This window comes from Diadema setosum, chromosome 18, assembly GCF_964275005.1.
Source record: "Diadema setosum chromosome 18, eeDiaSeto1, whole genome shotgun sequence".
In the NCBI taxonomy this organism is placed as follows: Eukaryota; Metazoa; Echinodermata; class Echinoidea; order Diadematoida; family Diadematidae; genus Diadema; species Diadema setosum.
This window is the reverse complement of record NC_092702.1, coordinates 572,659-587,403: the sequence shown is the minus strand read 5'-3', so window position 1 is coordinate 587,403 and position 14,745 is coordinate 572,659. Positions and strand designations below refer to the sequence as shown.

The 14,745-nt window shown below is 39.1% G+C and overlaps 1 protein-coding gene across 4 annotated transcripts in view; it reads left to right on the top strand.

Annotated features, from left to right (window-relative positions):
- Window positions 1–14,745, top strand: part of LOC140242053 (uncharacterized protein ZK1073.1-like) — an 81,214-nt gene that overhangs the window by 10,193 nt on the left and 56,276 nt on the right. The gene's annotated exons all lie outside the window — the stretch shown is intronic.

Below are 14,745 nucleotides of genomic sequence, written 5' to 3'. Positions count from 1 at the left end.
AGTTAGACTAGAGGCACTAGAACGTTATCGTGAAATACATCTAGGTCTCCACTCCATTCATTTCATCATAGCCTGAGACTGCTTTCAACCTCCATAGACTTTGCACATAGTGAAGACGCACACGCAGAACAAGAGGGGACCGAGGGCGATATCACGATTTAGCCGAAGTTAGACTCTATTATAGTGTTAACTTGACACAGCACTGGTGCAAAGTGACAGTGCTGCACCAAATGGCCATCAAAAAAATTGATAACTCGATGTAATGACACAATTTTGTATTGATTATGTATACAAGGTGTAGCGAGATGCCAGCACCTCGCCAGGGGTCCAAATAATATACCGCCACCCTGCATACAAGTGCACAGAACAAAAATTTATGCCCAGGAGTGTGTTCAGTATCCCTCAAAACACTTGAAATTTGGCAGAGGTACCACAAACAAGCAAACTGTGGTGAGAAATTTATATTAGGAATACGTGTTAGAAGTATCATCACGTTCACCCGCACACATCTTTTACGTGTTTGTCTATGGGAGCATCACGGTTACACGCACACGTCTTTTACGTGCTTTGTCTATGGGAGCGCGGGTGACAAGTTGCGGGTCCCTTCCTTAGCGCACAACTATTCCGCATCATTCTTGTTTGAGGACGACCCTCCTGCAAATTTCCGGAATTGATCAACGAACTTGTGGTTCTATTGGAATCTTCAGCATTTTTCCTGTATGTGAGTGGAATTTCATAGAATTTCAGTGATGAAATGTGATTCAAATATGCATAAACATTAACTATGGGGAGGTGTGGATCACCCAACTATAACTCTGACCTGCTTCTAGGATCATCTAGATCTAGATCTAAATAGATTTTGACTTCAACAATTTACAACTTGCAAAAAAAAAAAAAAAAAAAAAAAAATGCCGGTTAATTGCTTCATCTGCACAATAAAGTTCATTTTTTCAGTTTCCTGCTATACAATGTAGGCAGAAGATAGTAGTCACTGGGCACTTAAGTTTAAAAAGGTCATGCTGCCGTGTCACGGTGTGGCAATACATAGAGCAGAAATATGTAGCAGAAATCGATTTATGTGGCAGATGACTAAAGACTGCATAGTAAGTACTTGGACAGGTGCAGCAATGAATAGGTTTTGCAGTCAGAAATGTAAATTTTGCCCCATGGGGAGTGCCTGATGGCTTGCTATAGATTGTGATGCCAAATTTAAGTCCAAGCAATCTACACATATTTTGTGCAAATATAGAATTTTAAGAAAATATGAATTTGTAATATTTTGAAGCTGTAACAAGGGGGTCTTTATGAAATTGTACAGGTCCTTGTCATACTTTGCACAGGGTCTGATCAGTCTAGGGTAAGGGGGTGTTCCCCCCCCCCAAAAAAAAAAAAATCATACCCCATTTTTATTCAACCCTCGTCAGAACTGCAAAGTCTTGTCCTCTTTTTAAATGTTTGATTAGAGTCAAAAGAAAAAAAAAGATCCAATTCAATCGGGGTACATATGAACCATTCCTTTTATATGTCTCAAATCTCGATAATGTTGGAATAAATACATTGTAGAGGTCTGTGGTACATAAATTACAGTGTACAGTGTATGTATTGTTTTCAAACACCCGCTGATAATTACATTGACTCTACGGGAAGTACATGCATGTGCTGTACTTCAGGGGCGGATCCAGGAATCCCGTAAAGAGGGGGCACCTTTACAAAATTAAATGGGGCACGCCCCCGGTGTGTTCCCCCCTGGATCCGCCACTATACTTGATAGTAATAATGACTCAGAACATCAACATTTTAGATGATCGACTTTACACATAGCGATTACTAGTTAGCTGCCAATTGAATGACTAGATAAGTAAGGAGTACGAAGAGTTCAATACAAGGAATGCGCCCTTGGGAGAAGTGAAGTGTTTAAAATGTGATTGATAGGAACTAAGGTTTTGCCATGTTTTATGCATAAGAATAGGGTTTTGATGCAAGATTTGATTTCAAGTGTAGAACCTTGTATAGTATGCTGTAAAACCAGAAATATTAGCAGCACGAAACTTTCACAAATTTGAGCCGATGGCCTTTTTCACGGCATGAAACGTTCGCGAATTGCTACAGGCATTATAGACAACAAAAAAAACAAACATTTGCATGCATTTTATTTTCATGAATCTTTGCTCCTCGCAAAATAGACTGGTTCTGTAATGTATTACGATTTTATGCTTGTTTTGTTCACAAAAGTTGCATTCCTGATGGAATCCCATTTTCTTTGCTCATTTTTCCAATAATAAAAGTTGCATTTAACAGGAATAAGAACCACAAAGCTTAGCGGAGGTTTGCTCAGCTAAGCAACAACTAAGTGAATTACTGCCTCTAGATGGAACTTAATGGCATGGAGCAGGTGAATAAAATGCTTTGTTACTAGTGTAGGAAAAGAAAACATTAATAAGTTGTAATGAATTACAAAAACAGTCTATTTGTGAAAGTTGGTTGCTTGCAACTTTAACAGTACTTGGCTAATAGGCCATGGGCCAAGCCTCTTTTTTTGTTCAGGTTCATTGATTTGTTCATGTGATACTACTGTTTTTGACTTGTTCCCACATTCTAGTCTTGTACATGTACATTAACAAAATACGTATTTAAAAACTATTATCCATGCCTTCGAGTATTCATACCAGCCACATCGTAACCGCTCACACACACACACACACACACTCACACACACATAATACACAAGCATGTGATGTGTATACAGTACTTACTGTATGTTAAGGTGCATATGTTCGTACCAGCAAGGCGAAACCATGAACAGAGTGTTTGGTTCAGACAATACTACACACGAATATTGGCTTTTAAAGGTGAAAATGCCCATGAAAGTCACAGGTTTATTCATGAGACGGTCTACCTACAACCCACCTACAGTATATTCAACAATATCCTCAAATACATTCAAAAGATTTGAAGAATTATGTCGTGTTTCAACCACCAAAAGATAGCCTTTTTTTTTTTTAATTTAGAGGCCCGACATCAATTTTTACGTAGGTAATGTCATTCCAATTGCTACGGATTTATGATCCAGTGGCAAGTCCATCAAAATCCTTGATGAACAGTGTACAATGAATGACGGCATGTTCAACACTCTACCTTGTATCTGTATTGGTTGTATCCAATATGACTGAGAATGAGTATGATATCCATTTAGAAAGAGATAGAAAAGAAACCCCAGCAGCAGTGCTTGTTTGTTTTTTTGATGAGGAACCATGCATACTGTACATTGTACTGTACTTTGTAAGATCAACAAGGGAACAGTGAATTATGGGAAAAGCAAGGCAATCAGGCTCAGAGTGATTATTTGTTTAATATTCAAGTCTTCATGATTTTTTTTTTCCAATCACCCGATTAGTGTAATCTTCTGGTACTATAGGAAATACACATTATTGCAGAAAGAACAATGCATCAAAAAATGAATGAGAAGAACACAAAAAAAAAAAGAAGAAAAGAAAAAAAGAGGCTGTAATCCATCACTGAAGTGTGCATGTGATGAGCGGGCATTTACATTTGACATTTCCAGAGCTGATCCGGAGCTGTGTGTTGAGCCATATTCCCTCCTGTGTAGGGCAATACCTGAGAGAGTACCAGACAAAAAAAAAAAAAAACCCACCTGATTAGTGAAGAATATGTGCATGCAGTACATACACATGGTTGCATACTTTTACCATGATATTGGGTGTACCTTATAATTGTCTGTGTACATATTTAGGCATTACGTATACATAGTGTGTGTGTTTCTGGGGGGAGTGGGGGAGGGGGTTAAGGAGTCATATGACTATTACAGGAAGTACTTGAAATTTACAAACAATATTCATGTTACATGTTGCATATTCGTCAAGGGCAATTTAGCTGGATATATCCCGTTTACCATATTATTTGGGAAAATGGGTGCATGCAGACTTGCCTTGAATATCATAGATTTTGTATTCAAAAGTATCTGATGCTGCCTGTTTTTATTTGATAGAATACTAAAGAGGATTGACTTTGGTGATGTCTAGTGGTTCTTATGGTGAATTTCCTTTTTATAAGGTACAGACATGCATTGTCTATTGGAGATTTTGCCAATCTCAAACACTGATCTGGTAAATTGATTGAAGCCACAATGTACCTTACTACAGTTTATGATGGCTACATCATTATTACAGAGAATTACAGAGGGTTGTTTAAGTTTTTGATTGTTTTTTTTTTCAACAGTACAATGTATATTGAAAAAGATGTTTTTTCTTTTAAATCATTTTTGACAAATTGTCTTGACAAGCCAGATAAACAACAAATGTTGCTAAACCATCTTGTTGTACTGGTCTGACAATAGAATTTGGGATTGGCGGCTATCTGTCAGTTTGAATATTAATTAACCATTCGTGACAGCCTTGTGATTTTATACCTGCTGTAATATTCTGCACAGATAAAGAACAAAAGATAAGAAGATCATGTTTCCTTTGGGAGCAGTGATATAATAAATGTTCAAGATATCATATTTGATGCATATGTGTAGGTCAGTTGTATCACAAAACATCCAACTACCATATAAAATTTTTGCAATACAGCCTGAAATACAAGGAGATACATCACTATTTTTCTCATTAAACCATAACTGCAGACTGTATAGTCTGAAAAATTTTTATCTTAACTATTGTTCACATTTTGTATATTTCACAATCATACTGGCTCAAATTTTTACATTGGTTATTTCTATCCCTAACTCACATTTTAGAACTAGTTTGAAGTTCACTAATGCTGAGTTTTTGATTCACCTGCAGATGGTTAATTGTGCCTTTAATGTGGAGTAATTTGGTTGTTGGTACTGCTGTTTCCTGCTCCTGAACATGAGGACAAAGAATGGCAGTGTACACTAGTATTGTGCATACATGTACTGTACATAGGGAATGATTGAATGGGAACAGATGAGTAAGGAACATACACATCACACACCTACCCCTACTCACATACACTCACACTGAGGGGAAAACTGTGCTATACCGTATGTATGTAATTAATGACTGCAAATACTGAACATTGCATGATAATACCAGTGGAGTCATCTTCCCTGCGATAAGTTGGTTCAGATGATATCCCTGAAGCAGGCGTGCTGTCCTGATTTGCCCTTAGAAAGGGCATTGAACTTGGTGTCTCACTCAAGTGAAACCCATCTGTACAGATCATTGCCTTCTTTCATAGCCCTCTCCCTTCTCTCCCTCTCTCTGTACATTGCACTTGCTCATTGTCAGGGAACCCTTTCACAGTACCAAAGAATTACAGTAGTGCATTTTACATTTGGAAAAATGTCCAAGATGCTGATTAAGGACAGTGCATATATGTTGTAAATCCAAAGGCAAACTTGAATCAGGTTGCTCTTTAACTCTGTTCTTTAGAATGTTTCTACCTGCAGTCATGTGCAGGTGTTTGCTGGTCAAGTTAGGTTCGATTCAGTGTGCACATTTTGTGCAGTCTGAAGGGTTTGACCACTAAATTTCGGTTTAGGCAATAAGGTAAAGCTTAGTTTGTATTCATTTCCATGACACAAGCATTGTGCGGAATGATGTTTACAGTCTGCTGCTGGTTTGAAAACTCACTGGTGCCACTGATGTATGAGCTGGACGATGAAAGCATTACCTTAAATTTTAGTTCATGCATACATTGTACTTTATGGCATGAAATTTTCGTGAATTTGAGAAAGAAAATAACTGTATACTCAGCCTTGTTAGCATATGATGCAGTTGGGTTGCAGAGCACAAACAAGCCAACATTTGTTGCAGCAGACATCACTACATAATTGAATCTGGATTTAAGCAGCAGACATCACTACATAATTGAATCTGGATTTGCCTCATTGGCCAAGAATCAGGAAGAATTATATTTTGTCAGATATTGTATAGGCCTACTGCCCATAGTTGAATATCACCTACAATGGTAGGTTAGGTAAGATATCCCTCTAAACATGTTAGTATAAACTGCATGTATAGTTTGTGGCTATATGAGCAAGTATCACTTATGAATGCAGTAGTTCCTCATGATACGTGAAGTGATCAGTGTTGAAGCAGGAAATGCAGCAACATACACGTTTACAGGATATCAACTATTGAGAATAACAGCAGATGTGTTGTAAGTCAATAAGATCTAGAGACCAGGTCAGGTGAAGATGGCTGCCTTTTGTATAATGCATACATTGTATTAGCTTGACTTCTCCACCTGGTATGACAAGAACATATGTGTACATGTATCCTCTTGCATTATATGGCAATTAATTGATTTGTACACTTAAAATGATTACTTTTAAAAGTGCTAATAAGGCACATTGGTAAAAGAAAAAAGAAACAAAATATCTCAATGTGTGTACTGATGGCACAATGGATGGGGTGTAGAGGACTGTGGCATGGTTACTAGTAGTTTATTTTTTTATGCAAAATTTTGTAATTCTTCATTAATGACTTGTATCTCTGTAATATAACCATAAACAGATTTCATAATGTATAGGCCTACCTACTTGAGACATTTGTTGTTGTCCACCCCCCCCCCCCACAAGATTGTGATAACCCAGTAGGACAATTTGATACAATGATGTAAGCTTCCCAACACCTTCGAAATGTATTGGTTGGCTTGATTGATAACAGTACATACATGCTGAATGCAATTCATATCCAGCATAGAAGGAGCATAAAAACTGTAGGAAAAGTAATATGTGATGCATAGTATTGCCCTAAATAAAAACGTGTCTTCTTGTACATGTACAATGTACATGCAATTTGATGAAGCGTCTAAGTCTCCAAGTGTCCTTGCCATTCTTGCAGAGACTCTTCGTCGCCATAACAAGCCGAAGCACTCCAGCGTACGCAGTGAGGTTCAGCACACACTTCCAGCTATACCTAATGATATGCCCAATTACCCACATGGTGTGATGGCTGTGCCACAGACTAAGTGGTGGGAAATGTATGAATGCCAGGGGTAACAGCATAGCTGCGTGGGCAGTGAAAGTCCATGAGAAAGATTGTGCATTGTATGGATGATTCTGTCTGTTACAAAATGAAAGGGAGAAAGAAAAAAAAAATTGACCCGCAAATGTCTACGAGAATTATCAGTAGACTTAAGGATATTCTCACGTGTACTTTTCACATTTTTTCATCTCTTTTGATTGCTATGCTGTGATTGATTTATATTCTTACGGTATTTTTTTTTTTTTTCAGAGCTTTTTTTTTTCAATATTTACATTGTGTTTACAAATCTATCTGTGGTATTTCAAGTAAGATTCACACAAACAGAGTTTGCAAATGTCAACCGTTTACTGTTAAGGACCCTGGAAAAGTGTGTACATTGTATGTACAGTGTATTCACATCCTGTGCCAAGTGTATAGTACAGCAGGTGTTTGGGAATATAATGAGACTGGAATACAATGCAAGCCATCTGCTTCGCAGAAAAGAGGGAGAGGGAGAGCAAACATCAAGCTTTGTAATTTTTTTTTTCAACCTTTGATATCTCTATTAATTTCTTTTTTATTTGTTTCTTTGTGTTGTATGACTTTCCTGAACATGTAATGCATTAAGTACTTTACATACTGATATACAGTAAATGCAGAGACTCCAACCCCAAGCACCTTCTGATGTGGAGATTCTCACGCCTGAAACCCCTAGCAAACGGGAGACTCCAACTTGATGTGCGCGAAGTGCACATCACGAGTGCGAAGTCCCTTGCGGTCTAAGGTTTTAGATGCTCTCTCGCGCTATCTAAAGGCTTATTTTTCAACATACAGTGAAATTAAGTAAGAAATCATTTCAAGTGGGAGAAATTAAATCTCAAGCGGGAGAACTGGAGATTCTGCAAAAATGGCCTTCGGCGGGAGATCTCCCGTCGAAAGCGGGAGAGTTGGAGTCTCTGTAAATGTACCATAAAATTCATGAGGTTTTTATTTTCGCTAATTTCGCAAGTTGGGTGCTATTCGCATATTTAACAATAAGCAAAATTATTAACTCTCATGTCAATAATAATGTGAGGTACATGCACACATTCTGAGTTCATTTCTGTTTTCCAAGATTGTGAATAAATCCACTCAGGAAATTGTAGGGAAGTCCCGATTCATGAAAAATTAGACTTGCTAAATATATGGTGTACAGAGTATTTATCACAAATTTGGGGATTTTTTTTTTTAAAGGTAAACTTTGTGATTTTTCAAATGACACAAATACTTGTTCACACACACACACACACACACACACACACACACACACACCATAAATAAGCACTTACAATGTAAGACACATTCATGCCTGTGTTTATCCAGATGCTACATGATGTGTTTAAAGGAATAGTAGTGAATTTATTTACAGAGAATGCATCTACAATCAGGAATAAAGTTACAATGTCATCACAAAATACTACATGAGTAGGCCCATTTACACTTGCTTGGAAAAATCGCAACATTCGGTGCAAGTTGCTAAGCAGCAACACCCAAACGCCCTCAAAACATCGCCAGAAAAATCGCCAGCCGGAGTGCGATTTTTTGAAACATCGCTATGTTTGAGGCAAAGTTTAGCGAGTGTAAACCCAAGCTGCAGAAATATTGTGATTTTTCATCACGTGACTTTCGGTATCAGATTGCACCAGGAGTTTACGCGCGCTTCCGATCCCTCTTAAGAACATGTAGAGTACATGTATGTCGGCTGCTGGCCATAGTACAGGGTACATGCTGTACAGGTAAACGGCCGATCCTTGACTCGTGGTCTCTCACCTTCCTGATGAAACTACACCTGTATATTGTATATATGAAAACTAGTAACAAACCTGAAGTTCTCAAACCACGTATCATCACCCTATAAAAACTTAACAAAATAACAAAATAATGTTCTCCCAGAAATGCGTTGATTTTGGAGTGCCCATACTGCTCTCTGTATACGTTGACTTTGTGGAATACAGGAGTATGTAACAAGTGTCTGTAAAACAATGGTGAGTTCTTGCTGTCGACTGATGAAATACCGGTCCTAAAAAACGTCACTTTCGTCATATCGGCGAAATTTCATGATCCTCCTGAATGCTACTTTCATCAACTTTCCCATACTAAGCTGAAGTTTTACACACCTGCTACGTATGTGATCTAATATAGCAAGCTATATAGTTTTACCGTAAGTTTACACTCTCGAGAAACACAAATTTATGTGTGCATTGGACTGATAAAAAGCCGGCCCTGGCTCAACGTTCCAACCAGCTAGCTAGCTGTGAGCAAAATAGACTGCACTGCAGTGAGCAAAATAGACTGCACTGCAGTGAATACGAATAGCCTGCGCTTCCACTGATCTACCGTGTTAAAGAGAGGTAAATTACACATGCGCACTACCGACCAAAAAATTGCGATGTTTCGTGAAGCTCAAACTTCGCATACTTTTGCACAAGTGTAAACGGTGGAACCAAAATATCACGATTTTACAAATCGCGCTGTTAGTAGGTGTAAATGCGGCTAGTGTGGACCTAGTGCTTGTAAAAGCAAGACTTCCCTGTGTCTCAATACCAATATTTGATGACATAAAATCATGGTGGTTCACAAGGGTTTTTTTGACTCTCATCAAAGGAAATGTTTGATCTTGTAAGATCATACCAAAAACAGACAACCTTGTGGTACTAAGGAATTGTAAATGAGTCAAAAATATCTCTTGACATCAAAGATTTTTGTCCTTTGGATTGCTGCTCATTCATTGTAGTCAAATGTTCAAAAAGAAGACTCTATCCCTTTCAGTAACTCCTCTGGCTCAGGCCAGGCCCAAGCTAAGTTGTAAAATTTTGAGTTTATGAATGGGTTGGGCCAAAGTGGCCCATGCCAGGAGCGGGCTACTTTGGCGCTGCTAAAGCTAGCACCAGGCGCGAGCCAGGCTCGGTCCTGGTGCCGATGGAAGAGTTTATGAACAAAAGCAATGCCAGGCTTGGGCCAAAATTCCTTGCATGGTCAAAGTTCACAATTACCTGGCTGTGCCCTCCGCCGGAGCGCACGATCAGTTACCATGGTAGTTATCCCTTACATGGCCGAGTTCGTGAATGGGTCATCGTAAAAGTATCATGCCTGTGCTATGGTTACTGAACGCAATTTTTACTGCTTGGCATGGGGCAAATTGGGCCAGGAGCTGGCCAAAAATGCATGAGCTACTGAAAGGGGTGTTAGGTCGCAACAGAGAGCATCCAGAGAACCCTAGAGCCCAGGAGGTCCTTGACAAGGCATTGGACCCTTGCCAAGGGACATTTATGCATGTTCACACCATATCCAGACTATGATCTTTTTTTAGCTCACCTGAGCCAAAGGCTCAAGTGAGCTATTGCGATCGCTCTTTGTCCGGCGTGCGTTGTGCGTCGTCCGTCGTGCGTCTCGTCCGTTGTCCGTTGTCCGTCGTCCGTCGTGCGTAAACTTTTTACATTTTCATCTTCTTCTTGAGAACCCCATGACCGATTTTCACCAAACTTGGCAGGTAACATCCCTAGGGGGATAGTATCTCAATTTGATCAAATGGGCACCATGGCCCACCTGGGAGGCCCCAGGGGGGCCCAAACACCCTAAAATTAAGGAATCTCTAAAAATCTTCTTCTCTAGAACCAGAAGTGATAGGGCTTAGTTGATACTATGAGTAAGTACATTGATGACTGTAGTTTCAAGTTTGTTCACGGGGAAATCAGGGGTGCCCCCCTTGGGACCCAGGGGAGGGGTCCTAATGGGGCCTAAATTGTACATTTTCATCTTCACTTTGAGATCGCCATGTCTGATTTTCACCATACTTGGTAGGTAGCATCCCTATGGGGATAGGATCACAATTTGTTCAAATGGGCACCATGGCCCACCTGGGGGACCCCCAGGAGGCCCAAACCCCCTAAAATTAAGGAATCTTTAAAAATCTTCTCTGGAACCAGAAGTGATAGGGCTTACATAATACTATGAGTTAGTACATTGATGACTGTAGTTTCAAGTTTGTTCATGGGGTTGGCAGAATCAGGGGTGCCCCCCCCCCCCCCCCCTTGGGACCCAGGATAGGGGATGGGGAGAAGTCCTACAGTTGTAATGGGGCCTGAATTGTACATGTTCATCTTCTTCTTGAAAACCTCATGATGAATTTTGACCAAACTTAGCAGGTAGCATCCCTAGGGGGATAGAATCTCAATTCCTTCAAATGGGCACCATGTCCCTCTTTGGGGCTCCTAGGGGGCCCACTCCCCCCCCCCCCCCCACATTAAGGAATATTTAAAATCTTCTACTCTAGAACCAGAAATGATAAAGCAAAGTTAATACCATGAGTTTGTACATTGATGGCTTTAGTTCCAAGTTTGTTCATTGCAGATCCAGGGCTACCTGCCCCCCCCCCCCCCCCCCCACCCTGGAGTTGGGGGGGGGGGGGGGGGAATCTATATGCAGACCTAAATTTCCAATGTTCTCAGGTAAGAGTGTGCAAGAATGCATGGAAGGTAAAATTGCGATACTCAGGTGAGCGCGTGAACCCCCGGGTCTCTTGTTGTTGTTGTTGTTGTTTTTTCTGTACAGCATCTACTTGCTATAGATATGAAGTTGTGACCCAACCTGTATAACATAAAAGAGATTCATCTCTTTTGGTAGCAAGGTATATTCCAAAAGAGTCATCGTGTCACAACCAATATAAAATGGAAAAGATTCCCTCTGGAGACTTTCACGGCTAGGCAAGATGCTTCCTCAGAAAGATGTGATAATTTAAAACCCTTGACCTTGCGCACTGTGTGTGATGTGCGTGAGTTGTATAACATATTCCTATCATAGGTAGTTAGCTCAGTCAAGTCTTAAATGAAAAGTACACAATTTCAGTTGTGTACGCTGAGCTGTACATGTATCTCATATTTCAAATGTAACTTTGTGAATTGCAAATCCTATAAAGAGTCTCAAAGGTCAAGTCCCTTTTTATAGGCACTGGAGATTCAGCACCCTTTCTTTGCCTGCCATACTGATTTTCATGTGAAGTTTGAATTTGGAAACAGAACATTGATTAAGAATAGTATTTTCTTTTGTCTTGAAAGCTAGGCCTGTGTTTCTTCAGCATGGTGTCTCCCCCCCCCCCCTTTTACCCCATGAGGTGCATAAAAGTGTTCATGAAAGCCATGCAAAAAAGTTTGAAAACAGGTAAGTAGGAGCATTGATACTTCAAGATGGTCATGAATAGGGTGTTTAATGAGTGTGCCAGGTCCCAGGGATAATCTGATAATCCCTTTATAGGGTTAAAGGGTTTGACTTCTAAGTCACCTTTTGTGTATAAATGCACGCTGAGAGCAAGTCAATGAGCTTTGATTGGTCCTGTTACTTCAAAGCACCTTTGTATCCAACAGAGTGGATATTGTATCAACGATACTATGCTGCTTAAGAATATCTAGTTTTGATGAGCTTACTCACACTCTGCTGCTTAAAAACATCTAGTTTTGATGAGATAAGTCACACTATGGTGCTAAGGAATATCTAGTTTTGATGAGTTATAAGTCATCTTAAAGCTGAGATTCTCCTCTTCTCTGACTTAAACTAAAACTAGAAAAGCACTCAGAGAGTGCAGACCTCTGCTAAGCAGCTCATTTCCACCCATACACGCATGCTGAAAATTGCCCAATTTCTAATTGTAGTTTAAAAAAGAAAAAGCCAAGGAGTAGTTTACCTCATCAGCTTCCTGCAGCTGCATGGCTCCTCAAGTAGATCACATACTTAAGTACACATATATGCAAACCTCAAATACGTGCAGCTTTAACTCCCAAGTTCATTGACCCTATTTGCCAAAATATATATTTTTTTTTTTTAATCCTTCAAAATTTCATAAAAAATCCTTGATCACTACCCAAATGTAATCGTCTGTTCCTTGTGTCATTATTGACTTTTACTGTAAATTTCATCCAAATCTGCTCTATAAATTTTTGAGTTATTTTGCAAACAGACAAACCAACACCGACACGAAAACATAACCTCCTTTGGTGGAGGTATTCCTGCATCCAGACCAATTCTTGTTCCCAAGCTTTGAGCTGTAAGGTCACAGCTACATGTGTTACCACCAACATGCTTTGATTGACTTCATAATATTTAAAGTACAGCTGTAAGTGACACATTTAGTGTGACTGGTAAAATTAACTGACTAGGGAAGATAAATTATGTAAAAGATGTGCAGATGTTGTGCTTCGTAAGAGAGTACTTATGCAACATCCTGTCAGAATTGTCCTTATTACCGGTAATAATATGTTATGAATTCAGTTGTAAATTGAAGCACCATGCAGTTGTATTACAGCATGTACATTTAGTAGATCGTAACATAGAACTAGAATACAAGCAGGTATACACTGTATGACTTCACATTATTAAGCTGCAATAAAGTATGCAATAGTACATTTCAAGAGATTGACCTTTTTTTCCTTTAAGTGTCAAAGAAAAAAGAAGAAAGAAATAAGAGGTAGCTCCCTGTGGCGATAGGCCAGTCCTCTTATGTAAATTGTAATACTGTATTTTGCCAGAACAGCCCAAAACAGCTTTTCATGCTTTTCATGCATTTTTGTTGTGATAGAGGTATACATAACTTGATAAATAGACCAGTGTATTGTCACGTAACAGATGGAGAAGGTTTGCCACTCCCAGTCTGTTGAATTTGCCTGTAGTCAGCTGAAGGAAACTGTGCTGTCTGTAATATCATATGATTCATTACGGTACATCAAGCTGACTGTATGAGATGCATCTTGTACAATGCATGATTGTATCAATTCTCCACACTTGGGATCTGAGTTATTTGCGACCAGTGAGTGCTGTGAAGATCAGCTAGCAGAATTCATAAGACTTTTTGCTGTGTAGCCACTCAGGACTGCAAAAAGCTGCAATTAGTAATCTAGAATTGAATGTGAATGGGTCTGCTCGAAACATGTAGCAACCAAATGTATCTTATATTTTGATTTAAGCACCTTACTTTAACCCTATAGAGATTATTTGATTTATCTTCAAGAACCTTCAGCTTATTTGAAGTCTTCAAAGTCTCATATTACTTGAGAATAAGGAATTGGAAATATAGCTAGTACTATATTATCTTGGCCCCCCAAATTTTAATTTATTTCTAGTCCTGCCATTAATCTCATCAGTCTTTTGAAGATCATAATTGTAGATGAAGTATATTCATGATTTATATCATCTTTTTTCCGTTATGTATTTAACTCCACCGAAGTATAGAGTATGTGTGCATTGAAAGAGTTCATAAATATTGGTATGAATTTTCATAATTCACTGAAGTAATATGCATTAGACATTGAATCAAAATGGAAATCAGCTATTCATATTCTGTATCATGTACTGTTGAAGAGTTAGAGTTCAGGTGACTTCACTGGCTTCAGATTTACTCCAGGTACCTTTCTTGTAGCACACAATCACTTTGCCCTCTATGAATTTAGCCATGAGATGAAGAATTGCATATACTTGAATGGTAAAATTTACAAAAGAGCAGAGATGGCAAACGCGAACAGTTTTGTGATTCATTGAAGTCAATGGTTGCTTATTTCCTCAGCAATCTTTTCATTTCCCCTTCTGAAGAAGCTCACAGTTTCCATTATGTACTGTCCCTTCATCCTGTTATGTACATATTGTACTATTAATGGCCTCTCCTCCTTGGATACGAAAGAGAGTATGTGTGTGTCTTGGCTAGAGAGAGTGCGTGGGTGGTGAGTAGAGTGCTTGAGATGAACAGAAATACTTCCTGTTGGCTAATGGG